Below are 23,960 nucleotides of genomic sequence, written 5' to 3' on the forward strand. Positions count from 1 at the left end.
TCAGAGCAACTCCAAAACTGCAGCTCGTGTGGGATCTTGCCAGTCTGCATTGGTCAGGCTACAGGGTAATGGGTGGCCAAGGCTCATTGATGCACGTTGGAAACAAAGACTGGCCTGTGTAGTTCGACCAATAGAAGCACTACTGCTCAAATTGCTGAAAAAGTTAATGCTGGTTCTGATAGAAAGGTGTCTGAACACACAGTGCATTGCATTTTTTTGTGTCCGGTTTGCGACCGGTCAGCTAACCCCTGTCTACTATCAAAAGTGCCTACAATGGGCATGTGAGCATCAGAGCTGGACCATGGAGCAATAAAAGAAGGTGGCCTGGTCTGATTATTCACAATTTCTGCATGTCTGTCGCTTACCTGAGAAAGAGATGGCACCAGGATGCACTATTGGAAGGCCAGCAGAGGACCTTGGGTTCTGCAATTCATGTGGATGTTACTTTGACACATACCACCTACCTAAACATTGCTGCTGACCAAATACACCCCTTCATGGAAATGGTTTTCTCTGATGGCAGTGGCCACTTTCAGCAGGATGATGCACCCTGCCACACTGCAAAAATGTTTCAAGAATGGTTTGAGGAATACAACGAGTTTGAGGTGTTGACTTGGCCTCCATATTCTCCAGATCTCAATCCACTTGTGCATCTGTAGGATGTTCTGGAAAAACAAGTCTGATCCTTGGAGGCCCCCAACTTACAGGACTTAAAGGATCTGCTACTGATGACATGCGGCACATGCGACTGGTTGTTAGTGATTGCTGCTGGGAAACATTTGGTGTGACGTGCTTTTTTTAATTTTTACTGACAGCATGTTACCAGATACCACAGCATACATTCAGAGGACTAGTGGAGTCCATGACTCCATGGGTCAGGGCTGTTTTGGCAGCAAAATGGGACCTTAGGTGAGTGGTCATAATGTTATGGCTCATTTGTGTGTGTGTGTGTGTGTATATATATATATATACTTTTATTGTATGTATGCAATAGAACATTTCTCTAGATGTGAGAAGAACTTCTGGAGAAACCACACATCGGAAGATTAGTAAGACTACATGCCTGACTGAAGCTCTGAAAAATATAACGCTAAAGCTTTGGCCCAATATACATTGAGTAAATTGTTTTATTTTGTCATAGAAACACATTTAGAAAAAAACAAACCACTCTTTATGTATACAGGCCCATTGATTTATAAATAAGAAACCTTTAGTAATAATCAGTACTTCTTAAAAAAATGTAAAATACAGGACAAGCAGGAATCTAACCCTAATTTTCCCAATCCTGGCCGTATCTTTCCTAAATACCCTTACTTCCTCTGACCCTAGATAATGCAAACAAATTCTCAATTCAACCTTAAATAATTCTGTTTATTATGTATGTGGCTATGTGGCGAAGTTACCAACCTGGACGCAGTAGAAGAAGTGAGGATGAATGATACAAAATATCGACATCTAGCAAAGCCAATTAGCAATGCGTGACATTAAAGACTAAAAAGAGTAACAAAACTAGCTTCTTTGGTAAAACTCATCAATGCACCATTGATGTACTTAGGATCATTTTTATTTAACTGTATTTTTTTATCAAATGTTTTAAATGAGACTAAACTACAAGAAGAAAAATAAGAGCTTTCTGACTCCAAATGGAAAGAATGGTCATATTCTCAAATACATTATAAAGAATTGGCATAGCTAGAGCTACAGATGGAGCAATAACCAATACAAACATAAACAGCTGCATGTAGCTGGAGCTAATCTAACAATTAGCCATCTCACCCAGAGAGCAAAACACATATTTTTCATAAAGGGAGACAAAGCGAATCACTTTATTTATTCACTTGTTACTGTTCAATTATTCCAATCGACACTTATTTATTGTAATATTAAATATCTGCACCATAAGTAAACAAAAACATAAAGAAACAAAACAGCAGCTCCAGCTATGTATTTCACACTTTTAAATATTTAACAAATTCTCTGCTTGTTTTATATGTTGTATAATTCATTGAAAGAAACTGAAAAATGATGGCTGCAGATAAAAAAAACGTTTTTTACTATCTTTTTTATATTTGTATAATGTGATTCCTGAACATGCTTGAGCATGAAATAACACAAGCAGGTTTAGGGTCTGTGTTGACAAGCTTTTGTTCACTTTGAGTGTTTTTAAAAAAAAATTCTGTACAAGTCTATGGGTAGGCAATCCCACCCCCCAAAAACAAGCCAACTGCTTTTCAGAAAGAGGTCAACTGCAGATAAAATACACCTGTCAATTAATTCAGAATTATCTTGGAATGTCTAAAACTGGTGTGAAAGTGATGTAATTGACAAAAGCCCAAATCCCGTGCGCACAGGCCCTTAAGGTCAAAAGATGACCAGCTATATACCTGAGATGATTAGATGTGCAGGCATGATCGAAATGCTGTATGCATGTATGGGTTTGGTGGCATGATGAGCATGCAGGTCTCCAAAATGCTGCATGTTCAAGCTGTAAAGGCAGAAGGGAGAACTGAAAAGAGATAACTTATTCAGCAAAAATGATGGTGATCAGACAAGGTTCTCAATACTGTTCCATTGATATTTATCCCTAAATTATGCCTTTGGCAGCAGGTAACTACTGTCAAAGGCATAAACGTGTTATCTGAACTGACTTCATGTTTATGACAGTAGGAGACATTTACCAGTCAATCTCTTAATGTACAAAAAAAGAGAGGGCCACAGACTGTTGGGAGGCTGCTGTGTCAGTGCTGGGATGAGAGAGCAGGTTAAACTAAGCTGTTGAGAGACTGACTTTAGTGCTTCGGTGTTTCTGCTGCAAACTTTGAGGATTAATTTCTCCACAGTGCCTGCAGATGCAGCGGTCAAGAAGGGCTTGTTCAGAACATGTATATATCTGAATGCCCCTAGCCTGGCCACAGGTTCACTTTAAGGCTGCCCACAGACAAGTGGAGTGTCAATAGCAGAACTTTTTTTCAAGTGTCTCAAAATGCTCCATAAATGTGGCTGCACCAACCAAATGCATTTATATTAATGTATGGTGTGGGGGTAAAGGGCAACACAGGCAGACCAAAGAGAACCAAAGCATTTAAGTCCGGTTTTCTAACTTCCCTGATGAATGCCACCAGACAAAAAATTGTCACTCAATTAGGTTTGAAGAGTGAACTTTTTCTTGAATAAATCGCCTGACCCCCCCCCCCCCGATTGTAGAAGGCTATTTTACATACTTACCTTCGTCCCCATTCCAGTGGCATTCACTGTGAGGTCCTGCCAGGTACTGTATAGCATTTTCCCCTAAAAGGTCCCCACTTACTCCAAAGGTCCTTTGGATGAGCTCTATTCTGCAGGATAGCTGTAATATGGCTCACGCACAGGAATGAATGTAGTTGCAGCACTTGTGCACAATAAAAAAAAAAGAGGCAGCAGGGATGTTTTCAGGAGGAAGGGCTATTTGGCATTCGGGAGGGCCGGACAGTGAATACTGCTGAAACAGAGAGTGAGGTAATTATTTTTATTGACTGTGCTGGACTGGCATGCACAAGAGTTCTTTCATCCAGGCATATGCCGAAATCTCCCAAGGTGGAAATAACCAGATTGGGCAACTGTGTTATGTCTATGGGATTCTTAAAGAAAACCTGTTGTATCAGTATTATTTAGAATGCTATTGCTAATCTCCTTTTATGCAAATTCTAGCTGCCTGGCTGTCAAAAGGTAACACTTAGCAGGCTTTTTTCTTTAACTCCTACTGACTGCCCTCTCATCACCAGGTCTGAAACAGTATACTCGGTCTGATAGGTCAGTGCACACTTTGGTGTTCATTGGGCTTAACTTTATGTTGGGCAGACCCAAATATTGCATACATTCTAAATAAGAATAAATCTAAGGGGGTTATTCACAAAGCTGCCAAAGGCAGTCGAGTTAATAACCCAGGCGAAGTGAAGTGAGCGGAACGCTGTTCGGCTATTCACTTCTGGCTTGTATGGCTGATTTCAGTCCTACATCAGATAAAATCAGCCGTATATTGGCTGCCTTTGGTCAGCCGAACATGCTCTGCATATTTGGCTGAGCCGAAGTGCGGAAGGACTTCGACTCAGCCGATCCAACATCTGGATCGGTTGAGACGAAGCTCCGGCAGCTCACTCGCTGATGTTCGCCCATATTCTCATAGGGGCCGAACGGCAATAGGTGAATAGCAGCATATGGCTCAGCTATTCTGCTCGGTACCTCTGAGGTATTGAGCAGAATAGAAAATAAGTGAAATGAATTCAAAAAAAGAAAAGTTGAAAAATTATTTTAAAAATGTAGGACATTTAGACATAGATTAAATAGTTTAAAGAAAACACGCAAAAAATAAAAATAATAAAAAATGCCAGTAAAGTTACCGGCAAAGGAAAAACAATTGGGTGGAGCTAGCAGTGACAGCAAGCTCCGCCCAACTGTTTCCTATTGGCCGGCACCTGCCAGAGTCTTCTAGCAGGTCCCGGCCATTGAATAACAACTGGGCGGAGCCGGCCATGATGTCATGGTCGGTTCTGCCCATTTGTTATTGTTTAATGACAGATCAGCGTCCCCAGGTAATTTGGAGATGCTGATCTGTCATTACAAATGGGCGGAGCGAGCCATGAGCTCACAGTTGGTTCCGCCCAACTGTCATTTGGATAGAGTTCGTTCGGCCGACCTTTCTGTACATTTCGGCTGTCACTTTGGCTCAGTCGAGCCGAAACATATGTCTTCGGCTTAGCTGAGCCACCCGGTTGCTTTCGGCTGCTGTATGGGCTATTCGAAGAGAGGCGTTCGAAGAGAGTCGAAGGATCAGCCGAAGCTACGGCTGGATCCTTCGGCTCTTTAGTGAATAACCCCCTAAGTGTTCGAGTTCTGTTTACAATTCAGCGGTCCTCACAGAAACCAAGAAACTTTCTGTTTCAGCATTTTTTATTGAGATATTGAGAAGCAACCAAGCAGACAACATTAGTAAAGAGTATTGTTGCACTGAACGTATTATATGTACAATTAGGTAGTACAGGCATCTTTGATCATTGTACAACTAACACTATGAACCATGAACCAAGAAACTTTTCAAGCGGATGAAGAATGCTGACATGCCCACCTGGGGATTGGAGTGGATTTTCCTGGCAGAGTGAAACAGAAACATATTACTGATATCTATAAATTCTGTCCTGAATTCTTAGTAGAAGAACATACTGGACTTGTGTATGATAAAACAATGTAATATAACTGTACGTATAATAAATATGCTTATCTAATAAATATGTCTACAAAAGTGCAAGGAATACTGTTTATAAAAAAACAGAATATTATACGAATACAATATTAATGTAATTTGCAGACTGAAAAATATTATTTAAACACAATGTGAACATCAGTTCTTCACACTTGCAGAGTCTGCATCCTGCTGGGATTATATTAACAGAAAAAGTCAAGCAATACACATCTCTCCCGCTTTCTTTGGTGGCCTAATACTACCAGTTTGGATGTTTTATTATTGCAGTCATAGTTAGACCTCAGGGACTTATATGGCATAAGATATTCCTTCAAGAGAGATTGATTTCAATATTCTCAGCAATTTCAGCAGAATGCATCAATAGCAGTACTTCATTTGGAAGACCAAACTCCTATGGGTTTTCACCCGGTTAAAAAATTGCAACATGTGATACAAATATTATGAATTTAATGAATACTCTTAAAAAACATAAATATAACAAACTAGAATTTTGTTAGCATTATGCAAATATATCCAATCCTTCAACAGATAAATAATTGTATAAAAAATACATTATTTGCATTCTAATTCCTGGCATGTTTATTATCTGAAGCTTCAGTTGATATTGTTTATGTATCTAAATGAAACTTTTCTGAAATTAAACTTTAATGACTCGCAAAAAGTGGGGTTAGTTTACACATATCACTCTATCATTATTTTTTACATCTAATCTACATTGCAGACACAGAGTATCAAAGATAGAAATTGAAAAGCAGTTCACCTTAATTTCCATTTTGTGTATTTTTATCTGTTGACTTGTCATTTATACGACTTCATTTGTGCTTAATATAGAAAATGATTCTGTGACAGACAGGTGCTGCGCTCATTAGGTGTTTCTCAGTAACTTATCATTCATGTCAGGACAGATCAATCATTCTTGGAAAGTTTTTGAATAATTTGCACAGAAGTGGAGTAATTGTTGTGGAATTCAGTACTTAAGAATTTGACACATTCAAATTCTAAATATTTCCAGATTTAAATTTGGCAGTTTAGAGTGGGCATAGATGTGAAGGTGTCTGAGGCTGTTTGATCCTCCTTAGAACATTTAATGATGCATGCTGAAAAAATGAATATTTCTGAAGGTTTTAGATTTCATACAGATGTTTCTGATAACTGGCTTTGGCAATATATATGTACAGTATCTCACAGAAGTGAATACACAGCTCACATTTTTGTAAATATTATATTATATCATTTCATGTGAAGACACTGAAGAAATGATACTTAGCTACAATGTATAGTAGTGAGTGTACAGCTTGTATAACAGTGTACATTTGCTGTCCCCTCAAAATAACTCAACACACAGCCATTAATATCTAAACAGCTGGCAACAAAAGTGAGTACACCACTAAGTGAACATGTCCAAATTGGGCCCAAAGTGTCAATATTTTGTGTGGCCACCATTATTTTCCAGCACTGCCTCAACCCTCTTGGGCATGGAGTTCACCAGAGCTTCACAGGTTGCCACTGGAGTCCTCTTCCACTACTCCATGACAACATCACGGAGCTGGTGGATGTTAGAGACCTTGTGCTCCTCCACCTTCTGTTTGAGGATGCCCCACATATGCTCAATAGGGTCTAGGTCTGGAGACATGCTTGGCCTGTCCATCACCTTTACCCTCAGCTTCTTTAGCAAGGCAGTGGTCATCTTGGAGGTGTGTTTGGGGTCGTTATCATGTTGGAATACTGCCCTGCGGTCCAGTATCCAAAGGTAGGGGATCATGCTCTGCTTCAGTATGTCACAGTACATGTTGGCATTCATGGTTCCCTCAATGAACTGTAGCTCCCCAGTGTCGGCAGCACTCATGCAGCCCAAGACCATGACACTCCCACCACCATGCTTGACTGTAGGTAAGACACACTTGTCTTTGTACTCCTCACCTGGTTGCCGCAACACACGCTTGACACCATCTGAACCAAATAAGTTTATCTTAGTCTCATCAGACCACAGGACCTGTTTCCAGTAATCCATGTCCTTTGTCTGCTTGTTTTCAGCAAACTGTTTGGAGGCTTTCTTGTGCATCATCTTTAGAAGAGGCTTCCTTCTGGGACGACACCCATGCAGACCAATTTAATGCTGTGTGCGGTGTATGGTCTGAGCACTGACAGGCTGACCCCCCCACCCCTTCAACCTCTGCAGCAATGCTGGCAGCACTCATACGTCTATTTCCCCAAAACAACCTCTGGATATGACACAGAGCATGTGCCTGTTCTGAGTGGAGCCTGTCCTGTTAAACCGCTGTATGGTCTTGGCCACCGTGCTGCAGCTCAGTTTTAGGGTCTTGGCAATCTTCTTATATCCTAGGCCATCTTTATGTAGAGCAACAATTATTTTTTTCAGATCCTCAGGGAGTTCTTTGCCATGAGGTGCCATGTTGAACTTCCAGTGACCTGTATGAGAGAGCGAGAGCAATAACACCAAATTTAACACACCTGCTCCCCATTCACACCCGAGACCTTGTAATACTAACGAGTCACATGACACCGGGGAGGGAAAATGGCTAATTGGGCCCAATTTGGACATTTTCACTTAGGGGTGTAATAACTTTTGTTGCCAGCGGTTTAGCATTAATGGCTGTGTGTTGAGTTATTTTGAGGGTACAGCAAATGTACACCGATATAAAAGCTGGACACTCACTACATTGTAGCAAAGTGTCATTTCTTCAATGTCGTCACATGAAATTATATAATATATAGGAGGATGATTTCGGAGGACCTCCCTGATGTCACTTCCTCCCACCTAGTTCCTGCCGCGGAGGAGAAAAAGAGAGGCAGGGTGTTTTATTACCGCACGTTCCTGTGCTGCCGATCGTACTGTGGGCGACTTGAATGGCACTGCCACGCCCTCTCCTACCCCAGAACGCAAGGAAACAATATATATGTGATCCCTTGTGTTCCAGGAATGGGGCATTGTGGTAGACGTGTGGCTGGTGGAAACCGTTAATAAATAAAGTTAGTAAAATAAAAAAATTGCGGGGTGGGAGGGTTAAGGGATATATTTTTTGCCGCAGACACATGCAAAGTCTCTAGGGTTACCACCCATCCGGGACTCACCTGGACAGTCCAGTGTTCTACCAACATTTGTGACTACGTTAGAATGTGTGACCGGTCATGTTGTCACACATTTTAACATAATCCCGCCCAGTTTTTTGGCAGTGGAATGTGTGACCAGGGCCGGCCTTAGGGGTGTGCGAGCAGTGCGGCCGCACAGGGCGCCATGGCAACAAGGGCGCCGTGCGGCCGACACAGCTCGTCCTGACACCCATTAGGTCAAGCATTACAACGGTTTGTGAGCTCTTCTAGGGCAGATCGGCATCAGAGATGGTATGTGCAGGAGAACAGATCTGCCCTGGGACAGCTCACTTCTATCCAACTTTGTAGAATGTGAGACCTATTGCCGGTTACAGATTTCATCGCCAAAAAAACCTGGGTGGGATTACGTTAAAATGTGTGACCCTAAAAAAAAAAACATAATAGAATGTCATTTCTGAGCCTGATGAAGGGGACCCGGCCCAGCCCAGAAAGCGCTTGTCGTTTGAATGACAACTATCAATAAAATAGATTTGCAGTAACATGGAATCTTGGTGCTGGTGATATCTGTATTGTTGTTCTGTTGTGAGCAGTGCCATCCGCAGTCATTACCGGCACCCGTTACTTTTGGTATATCTGGTAAGAAGTGCGGCAAGGTATATGGGTACTGCTTTGTACACTTATCTACAGAATCCATATCTGGGGACCTGTGGCACACTGGCAAGTTGTGATTAACTCCAATGTAATTTATTTACAAAATACATGCATAGTGTATACTTTGCAAAAAAGTTGCCGCGAAGCGCTATAGTGTTCAGGTTTGGCTTGAAGAAAAGGTGGCAACCCTAGGCCCAGGTCTTATAACGATTCTCTACTTGCAATTGAATAGGTTGGTCAGCCATACTACCCACAGCTGAGAAGCTGGGAAGGTGTCAAGGTCTTTTCCTTGTCCGCATGGTGGCAGCCATTTTGGAATTTGCAGACTGTGACTGTGCAGACTGCAGTCTCTTATAACCTCTGATTGCATCATCGCTTGCCTGCTGCCTGGGTGTCGCACAGTGATGATGTGGCAACACCTGACTATATCAGTTTGCTCAGGCTTCAGGTTCATTGCCCTTGCGTTTGTGCTCCAATGTGCATCTCTGGCAGTCTGAGTTCCTTTGTGTGTTTCTGTGTATGATCCGGCCTGGCTGACATTTCCTCTGGCTCTCGACCCCGCATCGGCAGACGTACCCGCATTGGACTTGATTCCAGCTTGGGCAACTACCCGCTTTGGACTTGATCCGAGCATGGACAACTACCTGCTTTGGATGTGATCCTGGCTTGGCAGATGTACCCGCATTGGACTTGAGCGGCTTGTTCCTGACCTCGCTGCTGCTGTTTCCTGATGAATGTTTATTTATGTTCCTTTAAATAAACAAAGTTTTTACCTGCATTTCAGTGTGGTCTGGCTTCCTGGCTCCCATGACAGAAGGGGAACTACAGCAGCAATGGTCCGTGAAGGAATGGCAACAACTAGAGAGGAATATAGCAAAATGCTCCATCAATGTTACAAATGCTGAGGTGGCCTATAAGGTGGTAATGAGATGGTACCTGGTCCCGGCTAGAGTGGCTCGCCTGTTTCCCACATCCTCGGGTACCTGTTTTCGGGGGTGTCAGGAGACGGGGGATATAAAACACATCTGGTGGCGATGCCCATTAGCCACTCGGTTTTGGATCAAGATATTCAAACTAATTAGTTCTCTGTTTGTTACATATATTCCCATAAACAGTGGCGTAACTAGAACCTTCAGGGCCCCGGTGCAAGAAACCATGAAGGGCCCCCCCCAACCGCAATGGCACCACATGGTTAACAGGAAGGCTGCCGAGGTCCCCAGCAAGCGCGGGACCTCAGACAGCCGCTTGTTTAAAATGTTAGTGCGGTGTTCTGTCAAGAGCGCTGACCCAGTATCTGCGCTTACGACACAGACGGGATTAACGAGGAAACCGGCATTTATTTACTAAGTATTTGTTTATAATGGTTAATTGTGACCATTAATAATGTACCGTCCATGGCAGTAAATGAAGGATGGAATATTATTAACGGTCACAATTAACGATTTTAATGAAATACTTTGTGAATAAATGCGTTTACTCGATAATACTGGTCTATGCGCAAGCGCAGATGCTGAGGTCGGCAAATTAGACTACGTCGGCGTTCTCGATCGGTATCTGCGTTTAGTATCGGGGCATTTTCACAAGTATGAGTACTCGTGAAACTGCCCAGTATTGGCAGTGGTGTATCCCTACTTAAAAATATAATGCATTGCTGGGACTTGTAGTCCTACACCGTTGGAGCTATTCTGCATTGCTGTATAATCATCATACAGCAATGCAGAATATCACCAGCTATGCAGGACTACAAGTCCCAGCAATGCATTATAATAAAAGTCGGCTATGCAGAATACCCCCAACACCCCCACCCACTATAATGCATTCCTGGGACTTGTAGTCCTCTATAGCGGATGCCATTCTGCACTGCTGCAATGCAGAATGGCACCAGCTATTGAGGACTACAACTCCCAGTAATAATTTATACAGAAATGCAGATTAGTTCCATCAGCTATACAGGACTACAAACTCACAGAACATACAGGCACAGAGATTAAATCACTTACCTTATGTAACTGTCCTCCAGGCTGGAACACCATGCAGAAGGGGTGTGTATTCAGGAAGTTCCCGGCCGAGGCCCCAGCGCTGCCTGTGGTACAATTAGACCCAGTGTGTGGCTCTCTGCCTCACTTGCAGGGCGGCCAAGCGAATGGCGCCCCTGCGACCCTAACATTCGTTCCCCTGTCCTGCCACAGGTACTAGTGGGCCCCCCTCCTCCTCTCCTTACGCGCTAGCTCTGTCCCGCACCGGCGGTACTTCCGCCTCTGCCTTGCGCCCGACGCTGTTTGAAGACGAGCTTCCGGCGGGCCGAGTCCACCTGCAATGGGAGAGGGGGGGAGGACGGAGGGGACGCGGTCATTGCAGGTCGCCGGACCGAATATCGCATGTTACGCCACCAGGTGACGGGTCCCCCCTGGCCGCGCACTTCTTCGCTGGGCCCCCCCAAGTGGCTGAACTACCAGGGCCCGGTCGCAATTGCGACCGCTGCGACCCTGGTAGTTCCGCCAGTGCCCATAAACCTTCAATATGCCCTCTTCAACTTGTCTATACCCGGCTTAACTAAACCTCAACGGGCTTTGGCACACTTTATTTTTCTAGCGGTCAAGTTGAAGCTGGCAGGCAACTGGAAGAAGCAACAACTTTCCTACATGGAATTTTTCCACAGATTAGACAATATCAACTCTGCCATCTGAAATCTACCACAGGGTCGCACTAAGAAATGAACCTTAACCTTAGGATAGGGAATACAATGTTCAATGTGTCCAGAAGGATTATAGATGCAAATTTATTGACAAAAAAACAGAAAAAATGTTGATGCTGTCATACTAGACATGTTGTAAACACTTGATGGAATCTTCAACACAATAAAACATTTTTGAAAGACAATATCATGAGTGTTTATGGTCTTTAACTGGTTCACCTATAGGAAGTGGAGTCCTGCTTAACTACACAGCTGCCACACCTGCTGTTTTTGTCATACACGACTAAGACTGTGACGCCTCCCTGTTCTTCTATGATTGCCGATTTATTTACTATGTAGTTACATTCCACGTGATCTCATTGTTGTAACAATGATCTACTGTAATGAACCAATGTGAACCATTTTCTTTACTATGTATGTTATTTACAAAATTTCAATAAACATATTGAGACAGAAAAATTTGAAAATAAATGAAACAGCTTTTTATTGCTTCCCTATTGCACCCTAGATTTCAGTTTTTTTTCATAGCTTAATGTAACAGTCCTCCCAATGCCGTTGGATCACAGCTGCGGAATTAACTAGCACAGCCCACTAGGATGAGTTGGAGGTACAGGCTGGGGACACTGCTAATACCCTCATTGAAGGAGGCGAGGGGGCGCAGCTCCCACAAACATCATACACCACCAATTAATGTAAATAATGACCCTCTGTATTACCGTCATACAGGGGGAAAATATCACAGGTATCACAAACTAGAATTATCAGATTTACCACTGTGTAAAGGTCAAACATGCATGTCAATATAAGCAAAGAGGTAAGTACAGTTAGGTATGATTTGAGGCCAGATAGGACCAGTAGCTCCCGAAAGCAGATCAGTAGTATATGCATACAATTACAGTCAATGGGTAGTACCAAATCCAGGCACTAGATGGCAGTGCACAGTAATTCAGTAGCAGGTTCACAGTGGGGAGCCTGTATTATCTAGGTTACTTGCTGTTTACTGGAGAATAGTGGACACTAATCCATAGGAACTCCAAAGGATCAGGAGCAGTCTCTAGAGCCAACTTGTGCAGAGTATTCCATCTAGAAGGAGTAAGATCCGGCATAGGGGGAGAGCAATTGCTCAACGTTCAATCTCCTTGCTTGAACGCCGAGCAATTGAATCTCCCTCGCTCTTAACGAGGGAGCCAGCGTTTAGTGGGCGGAGCTTTACCCGGCGGCGAGACGCCGCCGGGTAAGACCCTGACACTAAGGCCGGGTTCACACCTGGGCGTTTTACAGCGCTGATTGATGCACTGTAAAACGCTCAAACAGTGAAATCCCATACTTCCCTATGGGCATGGTTCCCACCTGGGCGTATTTCAGCCCGTGGAAATGCACTGAAAAACGCCCTACGCCCAAACAAGTGCGGGGCGTTTTTCCGTGCATTTCCATTGGTATTCCCGAGTGTGGCTCGGGGTTAACAAAGCGGTAACCCCGAGCCACACTCGGGAATACAGCATAGGACTTACCTTGTCCACGATCCCCGCTGTGTATGCCAGCGGCTGCTGACTTTCGGGTTCCGTCCCTTGCGAGCGGCCACGTCGCAGGGGGGTGGAGCCAGCGGGAAGTTTGAAAGTGAATTTTTTTTTAAATAGAGAAAATAAGGGGGAAAAAATCATACCGCCAGTGAAACGCGCGTTTCACTGAACGGAAAAGCAAGCTACAAAAAATGCAAAAAAAAATGAGCTGAAAAACGAGCAGAAAAAATATGACCAGGTGTGAACCCAGCCTTAAAGGAGAACTATGAGATGAGTGATTTCCACTCCCCTCATAGTTCTAAGCCGACCTGTGACAGTCGCATTGTCACAGGTCGGCTTAGAACTATGAGGGGAGTGGAAATCACTCATCTCATAGTTCTCCTTTAAGGCTGGGTTCACACCTGGTCATATTTTTTCTGCTCGTTTTTCAGCTCATTTTTTTTTGCATTTTTTGTAGCTTGCTTTTCCGTTCAGTGAAACGCGCGTTTCACTGAACGGAAAAGCAAGCTACAAAAAATGCAAAAAAAAATGAGCTGAAAAACGAGCAGAAAAAATATGACCAGGTGTGAACCCAGCCTTAAAGGAGAACTATGGGGTCAGTGTTTTCCCCATAGTTCTCCTTAGGGTAACGGGAGCACGCTAGTTTGTGTCCTCCCGTTACCCTAAGGAGAACTATGGGGAAAACACTGACCCCATAGTTCTCCTTTAATGCCAGAACTCACAGAAAAAGAGCTAATATAGCCATAGCACAATGGAACTACTTTTGACCTTGTAGCAGCCAGTTTCTTACCATGCCTATAGAGCTCCTTCTGCTATGGGGACAAGTCTGCCTGGCTTGGGTGGCCCTATCATGAGCTCACGGTTCTGCCTAGGCAGTTCTTTGGGTAATAATGGAGCATGTATATTTCTTTAACATCTTTAAGTAGAATTCAGACTACTGTTTTCTAATGCAGAGTTCCCTGAGTAGGTAAATGTACAGGTATATTAAACTACTTTGGATCAGCCCATCCAAAAATGACATTTCATAAATTGATGAAAGCTAATTCTTGAAATAATCACTGGCTGTTATTTGTTAGTTTCTCATTAATTTAGGATAAATACAAAATATAATATGAAAAAAAGACCCCTTTATAATACTCATTTACCTTTCTTTTAAATATTAATCAATTTGTGATTAATCATGTGATTTTTTTGAGAACTGGAAAAGATGCACCGTCAGTGATAAACCGGAAAACATTTTCCGAAACATTAACTGAAATAGCAATGCAACCCTACAGTGAAAATGTAGGATCACATAGTATTTTGTATGTAAAATTTTTAAGTGCTGCTACCTGTCAGGTTTAAGTGCACCATCTAGTTATTCCATCTAAAAGCATTACATTGACTAATCCATAAAGAAATTGCCACTGCCATGCCCCAGAAGCACACAGTGCGGTACATTGTGAGATTTCCACGTTAATAAAACAAATTGCATCAACCAAGTTCTTGTTTAGAAAGATTAACCTTAACTGTTACTTCTGTTACATGTCCTAGTTTGTTAATATCCCAGAGTACGCAATCAGCTGCTTTGATAAAACTCCCACTGAATCTAAAAGTTTTGTCAGAAGTGATAACACATCAGCAACATTAACTTTGCCAGTTAATGGACCATTGGTTTGGTTTTCTTTCTTAATGGTTTTCCTGTGGTCTCATGTAAGAGAACTGCCATTCCTTTTGAATCTGGTTTTCCTCCTTCACATGACAAAATATGGCCATCATATTTAACTTTACTTGTTTATCATTTGCTTTACCCATAAGGCTTTGACTGGTAGCTGTAACTGGTTGTGAACAATTTTCCACTGAAACACATTGAAATGTATCAAATTTGTTTGTGCACCTGCATCCGGTGTAAATTTTATTTGTGTGTCAACATGTTTTAGGTTGTTCTCAATGGCATCATTCTGACACCAGTTTGAAAGGATTCTGAGATCATTAAAGGGTCTATTCATGAAGCTGCTGAAGGATCTAGACGTAGCTTCGGCTGATCCTTCGGCTAGCTTCGGCCCCAGGACCCCATTCGGTTCAGTAGAACCGAAGAGGTATCCATCAGGTCCATAAGAAGAGGGCGGGTACAATGCTAGTTTACTATTGGCTATTGCAAATTGAAATAGCCAATAGCAATCTAGCAATGCATTCCCATGGGCAAAAATTATTTTTTTTTTTCTATTCTGACATCGCTTGTGTCAGAATAAAGAAAAAAAAAAAAGCAGTGTTTCTCTCCTGGGCGGCCGGGAGCGGGAGGCTCCCAGAGCGCCCGGGAGAGGTTTTTTTTCCGTTTTTTTTTTATGGCAGCAGAACCGCCGGACAAAAGAAAACTGTTGGGCGGAGCTAGCTGTCATTGCTAGCTCCACACAATCGTTTGCTATTTACTTTTTTAACAATTTTTCTGTTCTGCTCGTTCCCTCTGAGGGACCGAGCAGAACAGGCGAGCCGAATGCCGCTCAGCGGCATTCGGCTATTCACTCACTGCTGTTCGGCATCTATAAGAATAGGCCGAACAGCAGTGAGTAGCCTGCCAGAGGTTCGGCTCAGCCGATTCAGATGTTGGATCGGCTGAGTCGAACTCCTTCTGCACTTCGGGTCGACCCCGAAGCCATGCGAAGCAAGCCGATGTATGGCTGATTTCCGCCGATATACGGCTGAAATCAGCTGTACCAGCTTGAAGTGAATAGCCGAACAGTGTTCGGCTCACTTCACTTCAGGACGGTCATTCACTCGGCTGCCTATGGCAGCTTAGTGAATAGACCCCAAGCATTTATTGACAGGTGCAAATTACCTTTTCTTGACCTCCTTTTGACCTGCTTTATGTAAGTTTTGCATTACCATAGACTAATATAGGAATGCTAAACCCGCTTGAAACAAACAAGACTCTTGACACAGGCTCTTAGATTTTCCAAGTGTCTGTAAATTGTATCAATTAGCGATGCTAGTACCGGTATCGGGACCGATACAGGGCATTTTGACAAGTACTTGTACTTGTCAAAATGTCCCGATACATAGCGCCGAAGCTTGCGCTATTTTTTTTTTTCCTTACCTTCCGTCTAGCTAAATTAGCTGAGCAAAGCGGAAGCAGAGCAGAGAGATTGTTTGACATGTGCAGGAGGGGGGTGCGGGAGCTGTACGGGGAGCTGAACGGGTGCCAGATTGTCAGATCGGAGCGACTGCTTGAACGTCAGAAGGAGGAGAGAGAGAACGTGAGAGCGACTCCAGTAACAAGCAATGAGCGGCTGAACTGACAGAAACAGAAGCGAGTGGGGGAGTTGATTGATTGGGCTGTGACAAGGTCTGGCTGCTGAGTGAAGAGGAGAAGGGGGAGTGATAACACATGCATGTGACTGGAGGACGCAGCGGCTGAGTGGTGAGCTGAGAAAAAGAAAACAAAAATTGTTGATGTTTGACTGCTTTGAATTGAGCTAATTTGAATATAGTACAATAAAGCCTCACTGAGTGTACTCTGTGTGAGCAGAAGGTGGATTGGCATTAGGGGCACGCTGAGCAAAAGCTAAGTTGGGACTGAGTTTGACAGTGTTTTGAAAAGGGTACAGGCTACCTAGCTAAACTACTTGTGGTTGTAGAAGGAAAAAAGAAAATACATTGTGTTTTGTGTTTATTTTTGTCTGTCTGTCTGTAAATCTATTGTCTGCAGTGTGTGCTCTATTTGTACTACATATAGAGTATACACTGCAGACAATAGATTTACATTTATCCCCTGCTAATATGAATGGATTAAATGATCCATAGTACATAATATGGTAGTACATAATATGTAGTTGTACTATGGATCATTTAACCCATTCACTGTAGCTGTATGAAAGCAAATACAAATGTTGTATTGTTCTAAAACAGTCTTAAATGAAAGTGGCCTAAAATCATTAGTCTGTATTGTATTTTTTAAAATGTCACCTGTCCCTTTAAGAAAAAGTATCAGTAATTGGTATCGGCAAGTACATGAGGGGAAGTACTTGTACTTGGTCCTAAAAAAGTGGTATCGGGACATCCCTAGTATCAATATCTGTAAATAAAGTTACTGGCTAATAGTTCATGGCCTGTGAGGTACATTTTAACCAACCCTCTTACAATCTGTACTCCAATTGCAGAATATGTATCTTGTAAAAAGTGGGAGGCTTTTGAGGTTATAATATTATTTGCAATACGCCTTGTGCTGCTTGCCCTCCTCTAAAGGTACTCTCCCAATGTTTTGTAAGCATTGCTACCTTTCTCTCCAATCCATAATGATAAATAATAGCATCTTCTCAATGTTGTTTTCTTTTTTGTGTTAAAGGACCAATCCTTAGATCTGGTGGTTGCATTTTTTCAATTTTTTTGTTTTAAGATAATAACGTTTTCAGTGAATGCTGAAAATACCTATTGATCTTCCAGAAATGCATTGTCCTTGTCACTTACTGTAAGCTAAACAGGAGGCAAAAACAATCTTATCTTTTTGCTGCAAACAGCTAATCCCATCAGCCTCCATGCAATTATTATTATTACATAGTATTTATATATAGCGCCAACAGTTTGTGCAGCGCTTTACAATATAGGGAAGACAATACAATTCAAGACAAGATAATACAATTCAAGACAAGGTGGTAAGGAGGGCCCTGCCCCTGAGGGCTTACAATCTAAAAGAGGAGGGGGAAATGATACATGAGGAGGTAATAGAGATGAACAAAGGCAGACATGTCTATAGTTCACAAACAGAGGCATAGAGTGCCCCATCCATTTGAAGAATCATTTGATAAATATTAAAAATTGAACACACAAGTACTACTAAAGATAGTCAGAGCTAAGCATGTAACTTTCAAAATCTTTTGGATCAGAAGCATACAATCCATTCTAGAAGATAATTACACGAGCAGTGTTCGTTCAACAAGCTGGCATGCCGCCTCACAGTGGATCTCATGTATTTGCGGCTGACACGTTTCCTGGGGTATGACCCCTTTTTCAGAGCCATGGTGTATATTATGGCTCTGAAGAAGGGGGCGAGCCCCAGAAACACGTCACCGCTACTACACAGGACCGACTGTGAGGTGGCATGCCAGCTTGTTGAGCAGTGCTCGTGTGATTATCATACAGAACGTATGTATGTTTGTATGTATGCTTCTAATCCAGAGGATTTTGGAAGTTACATACTCAGCTCTGACTATCCTTGTGAGTAGAGCTTGTGTTTTTCAATTTTTAATATTAATAAAATGATTCTTCACATGGATAGAGCGCTCTGATCCTGTGTTCGTGGTTGTGTTTTGAAGGTTCCCTAGTCCTCATGGAAGGAACAGCACACTATGTGATTGTTGTTTTCTGTGAAGGAGAAGATCCTTAGCTGTCACTAGTGCCGGAATTGAGCTGGTGTGTGGATGTTTATAGTCCAGCCTGGGTGGCAACCATGGCTCCTTCTATAGCTACACTAAGCTTCGCCACCAAGGAACATGGAGTGCATTATTTGCAGGATTACCAGGTGGAAATAAGGGGGGGAAGTCTAAAAAAAAAAACAAGTGCAGGAATCCCATCTAAGAACAGGTACAGTGATGTACACTGGGTACACTGGGTACACTGCAATATATTAAATGTTTTGATTTTGGGCTTTGATACATTTTAAAAGGACATTTAAATAAATTGAGCTAGTTTTGAACCTTTTCCATTCCTCGCAAAGGTTTATACTGTTCCAAATCATGCTTGGTTCAAACTTAATTTTCAGTCATAGCAGTGAACTTTACCTTGTATGTACAGATCCTTGCTCTGTAAATATCTCTAGCATTTGATACCATGCACTGTTTAATTGCTGTGTTTTTGTTCTTTTTGTCTTCTGGAGAGAGGATTCATGAAACTTGATTGGTACATCTAATCTGTACAATTAAATTCTACCAATATACCAAGCCACATCCTTAACCAACAAGTCAAACAACATTAGGATGATGTGCAATAACATCTCATGGTGTCACCTGATGTTCACCATAGTATGCTACAAGAGGCCTACCTATCAAATATGGCACCACAAAGAGCAATGACAACTAATTTAAGTGTACTTTCTATCATGGAAACAACAAAATGTGCAAATAGGCATGAAGAACATAATGCAAATATATATCAACCCCAAATATGCCGATTATGATGTTTTTTAATCTATTTTAGGTAGTCTTACTATTTTTAGCGCATTTCATGTACATTATCTCTGATAGCTATCAAGGATACGGTCTGTTTTCTAAATGCAGCAGTTTTGCTCCATTGTACATGCTTAGAATTGTAAGCTTTAATCATATGGAGAATCATTAGTATTTTCAATTTAAAAGAACACAAAATACAGAAGAGCATCAATGGAAACAAATCAGCAGGTTCATGTGAGATTCATCAAAAGGTCTTCAAATATGCTATGATGGAATTACAGACTTCAATTTAATTTTGTATGATCAATTTCAATTGATTTTGTCCTGGATGGCTGCTTATTGAACAGAGTTGACTCAAATGTGATTCTAAATATAAACGTGATCTGATCATGTTTAATCACCGACTTGTGACATTGACTTATCATGTAAAAATGTTACTGCTTATAAATTAGACATCTACATACACGAAATAGCTTGACCTACTTTATTTGAATGCTTAGTGTTACTAGTGGGTAGGAGACGACTAAACCTTAGAAATTAGGGCAAAGTCCTCTACTGATGCATCAGAATAGGTCCAGTAAAAGAGAAGGGTGAAGAACCATTATCCATTGCAGTAGTCTACTGTCAGACTCAGTCCACATAGATACACTAGAAGAAATATGTATGTCACTGTTGACATTATCACTGCAATAGTACAGGGAAGTAGTAAACAATCATTACAATGGCACATCCATACAGAAGTCAGTTTGTAGACAAGTCTTCAACTAAGTTTCCAGCTCTGTGTGCTATACTGAGCTAACATTTTAAGACATATACTTGATACTTACATTGTTGTGTTGCTATTGTTCTCCACCTTGTGTGACGTTCTCTGTCCTGGTTAGCTATAATGCAAAGACTAAAATATAATCAAAAGCCTGAACAAATCTGCAATATGATATGTGGTCAAAGAACATAAGGTTCTTATCTTGATTTCCACTAGGGCACTTTCTACATGGTTTCCTGTAGACATGTGCGATTCGTTTCGTTCCGAATCGAAATTCGGACGAATTTTCGGAAATTCGGACATTCGGATGTATCCGAATTCCGAATTACAGACATAACGAATGCAAACGGAACCGAATTTCCATTTCCGAAATTCGGTAGCGTTCGTACGAACGTTCGTTTCGTTTTCTGTTCTTATTCGTTTCTTATTCGTTTCTTATTCGTTTCGTTCGTTGGAGCAAAGTGACATTACATAGTATTTGAGGTTGAATAAAGACATATGTCCATCAAGTCCAACCCATTGTGTGTGTGTGTGGGTGTAAAGATCCTCGTGTCATCTCGTTTTTAGGAGTACTTGTACCCCTGTATATTACCGTTTCTCAGGAAATCGTCCAAAAGCCTCTTGAATGATATGTATGTCAATTTGTTTCCTTTCAAAGTCCAAAGAAGTCTTGCTATTTTTATGCCACCTTAGAGCACAAACTATACTGCATAAATTAACAAGAACAAAAAAGGAGATGACATAACTTGGACTATGTGTTTATCTTTGGCAAATCTTTTTCTTTTAATTAACAAAATAATCTATGTGCCCTTCATGGAACCTTTGTGGTCGTTTGCATGCTTACTCTGGTCTTTACCAGTAATCAAGATGGAGATTTAAAGAAAGACAAAAGCTAAAGCTATGGATATTCCAGATGTCAGTTCATGACCTATGCCGATCATTTAACTGTGTTCAGTTAAATCTCCCCACTCCTCAGCTTACCCCTTCTTTCTCTTCAAGCATCAATAATCTACTCACTGACATATGAACATGGATGTCACACCACTTCCACAAACTAAATTTGTCCAAAACTTTGCTTATATTATTTCCTCCTTTCTGTGTCTCCTCCCCAGGGTTCTCCATCACAATCAACAGCACTACAATCAATCCCTCCCCTCCAGCCAGGGGGCTCGGTTTAATCCTTGATTCTGAGCTCTCCTTTCAGTCCCACGTCCAATCACTATCTAAATCTTGCCGTCTCAACCTCCATAACATTTAAAAAATGTGCCCCTTTTTAACAAACAACACCGCAAAGCTTCTAATACACTCCCTTGTAATCTCTTGCCTTGACTTCTGTACTCCCTTCTTGTTGGCCTACCACTAAACAGGCTATCCCCCCTTCAATCCACCATGAATGCTGCTCCAAGACTCATCTATCTTACCAACCATTCAGTGTCCACTGCCCCTCTCTACCAATCGATCAACTGGCTCCCACTTGCCCAACAAATACAATTCAAACTACTTACAACAAAATACAAAGCCATCTACAACTCTGCCCCCAGCTACATCACCAACCTCATCTCAAAATATCACCCAAACTGTCCTTTCTGCTCCTCTCAAGACCTCATACTCCCAGCTCTCTCGTCACTTCCTACCATGCTCACCAGCAGGACTTATCCAGAGTGTCCCCCATCCTCTTGAACACCCTACGCCAATCTGTCCGCTTATCTCCTACTCTATTCAACTTTAGGCGATCTTTGAAAACTCATCTCTTCAGAGAAGCCTCCTATCCCACCTCAACATAATTACTGTCCTTTTTACTTCTTCCATTAACCAGTTGACATCCGCGGTGTTAAACCCCCTTCCCATCCAGGCCATTTTTCATTATTCAGCGCTGCGGTACTTTAACTGACATTTATTCCGTCATGCAGCGCTGTACTGAAATGAATTTTATACACTCATCCCATGCAATTATTACCTTTTGTATCATGTGTCCCTCATACTAAATTGTAAGCTCTCACAAGCTGGGCACTCCTAACCCTCCTGTATTAAAATTGTATTGTAACTGAACTGTCTCCCTCTATTTTGTAAATCACTGTGCAAACTGTTGGTACTATATAAATCCTGTATAATAATAACAATAGCCCAGAACCTTCACCTTTGAAAGCCAGGCATTGTAGATGCCATAATTATGCTATTTATTCACAGTTTACTCTTACAATTACTGAGTAACTGTAGACTAAAAGAATACCGTGTCTCCAAGCAGAAGATATACAATTTGTTTAGCTCCTTTGAATTTGTCATGATATTGCGCCTTTAAAATTACTTCTACTCTGTTAATTTTAAAAAATTACATATTCCGGTTGGCTGCATTTATTTCTATAAAAACCTATCGATAAAACCGTTGCCATATACTTTAGACGTGTTATGCTGCACCACAACATGTTTTTACACAGTTTCTCCATTTGGTGCTAGCTTTAGCTGCCCTGTTATCAAGCTACAAGACTCAAAAGTAGTATACCACACAGTATTTTCCTATATTACAGTAGGACTGATTGAAGGTAAATGAAGAAGTTATAAGCAATATGTATGTAATAATATGCCATTGCCATATATTCTTTAGACGTGTTATGCTGCACCACAACAATGTTTTTACACAGTTTCTCTATTTGGTGCTAGCTTCAGCAGCTCTGTTATCAAGCTACAACACTCAAAAGTAGTATATCACACAGTATTTTCCTATATTTCAGTAGGACTGATTGAAGGTAAGTGAAGTAGTTATAAGCAATATGTATTTAAGTCTTTGGCTGAGGAATGAGTGAGATCTTGCTCAATGAGCGAAATATAAACACAATTAACTCTGTAGAGGTGAATCCCAGGTAGTTATCTGCTTACATCATCAGCTATAATATCATTAGTATTGTTAATTATGTAATGTTAATATTAGGTATACCACACTTCCCATAGTCTGTAAACAACACTTTGTACAGTTTTGAAATGTGTACACTCTAAAATAATTCTGTGGCAGGATGGTTATACAGAGTATGTTAAATAAACTGTAACTCATTAACAGATTATGTACCATGTTTTGTATTATATTCCAAGCTCCATAAAATCTTAATTTTTAGCAATCCATCTAGAACACTGTCAATATTAAATATGTTACTTTCAGGCCACAGTTGGCAATACATTTATCCTGCATATGTTTACGAAATATGAAATGAATAAAAAATGCCAAGAATTAAAAATTTTCTTTTTCATTTCCAATGAGATGTGATTTTACATAAATATTTTCCAATTGAGTGAGATAATGTTCATATTTCCAGATTAAAGTAAGAACACTGTATGTTAAAGTATAATTAAAATAACACAACAAACTGGCCAGAATATGTTTATCCCTCTCTCCAGCACTGAAAAAAAACTAATTATAAAGCATATGCAAATTTCACATTTTTTTCTCTATTTACATATGCCCATAACAACAAATGAGCATTTATAGCCAAAGCTCCCTACCAATATGAAGGGAAAAAATGTCAGACTGGCAAAAAGATACACCATTCATGCCAGCACACAATTCCTACTATTCACTGTGGGATAATTTCATTTTCATAAAACGCTCAGAAAGGAACAAAAACTGCTAAGGGCAGATGTAACATATGTAATGACTTTATTGCTGAGCTAACATACTCATTGACTTGAATGTTTTTTGACAGATAGAATAGGGCAAATGTTGATCAAAACTTCAGTTGTGTTTATCATTAATGTTACTATGTGGAATTTATTTAATGATTTCAAGTGTAAATGTAGGCAAATATAAAATATTATTTATGTATTCATTATAAATACTTGAAGTGGACCTTTAACCTCCATTTCCACCCCCCTTTTCTCTATTTTAAAAGCATAT

The sequence above is a fragment of the Nanorana parkeri genome, unplaced genomic scaffold (genome assembly GCF_000935625.1).
Source record: "Nanorana parkeri isolate BGI_ZX_2015 unplaced genomic scaffold, ASM93562v1 scaffold674, whole genome shotgun sequence".
Lineage (NCBI taxonomy): Eukaryota > Metazoa > Chordata > Amphibia > Anura > Dicroglossidae > Nanorana > Nanorana parkeri.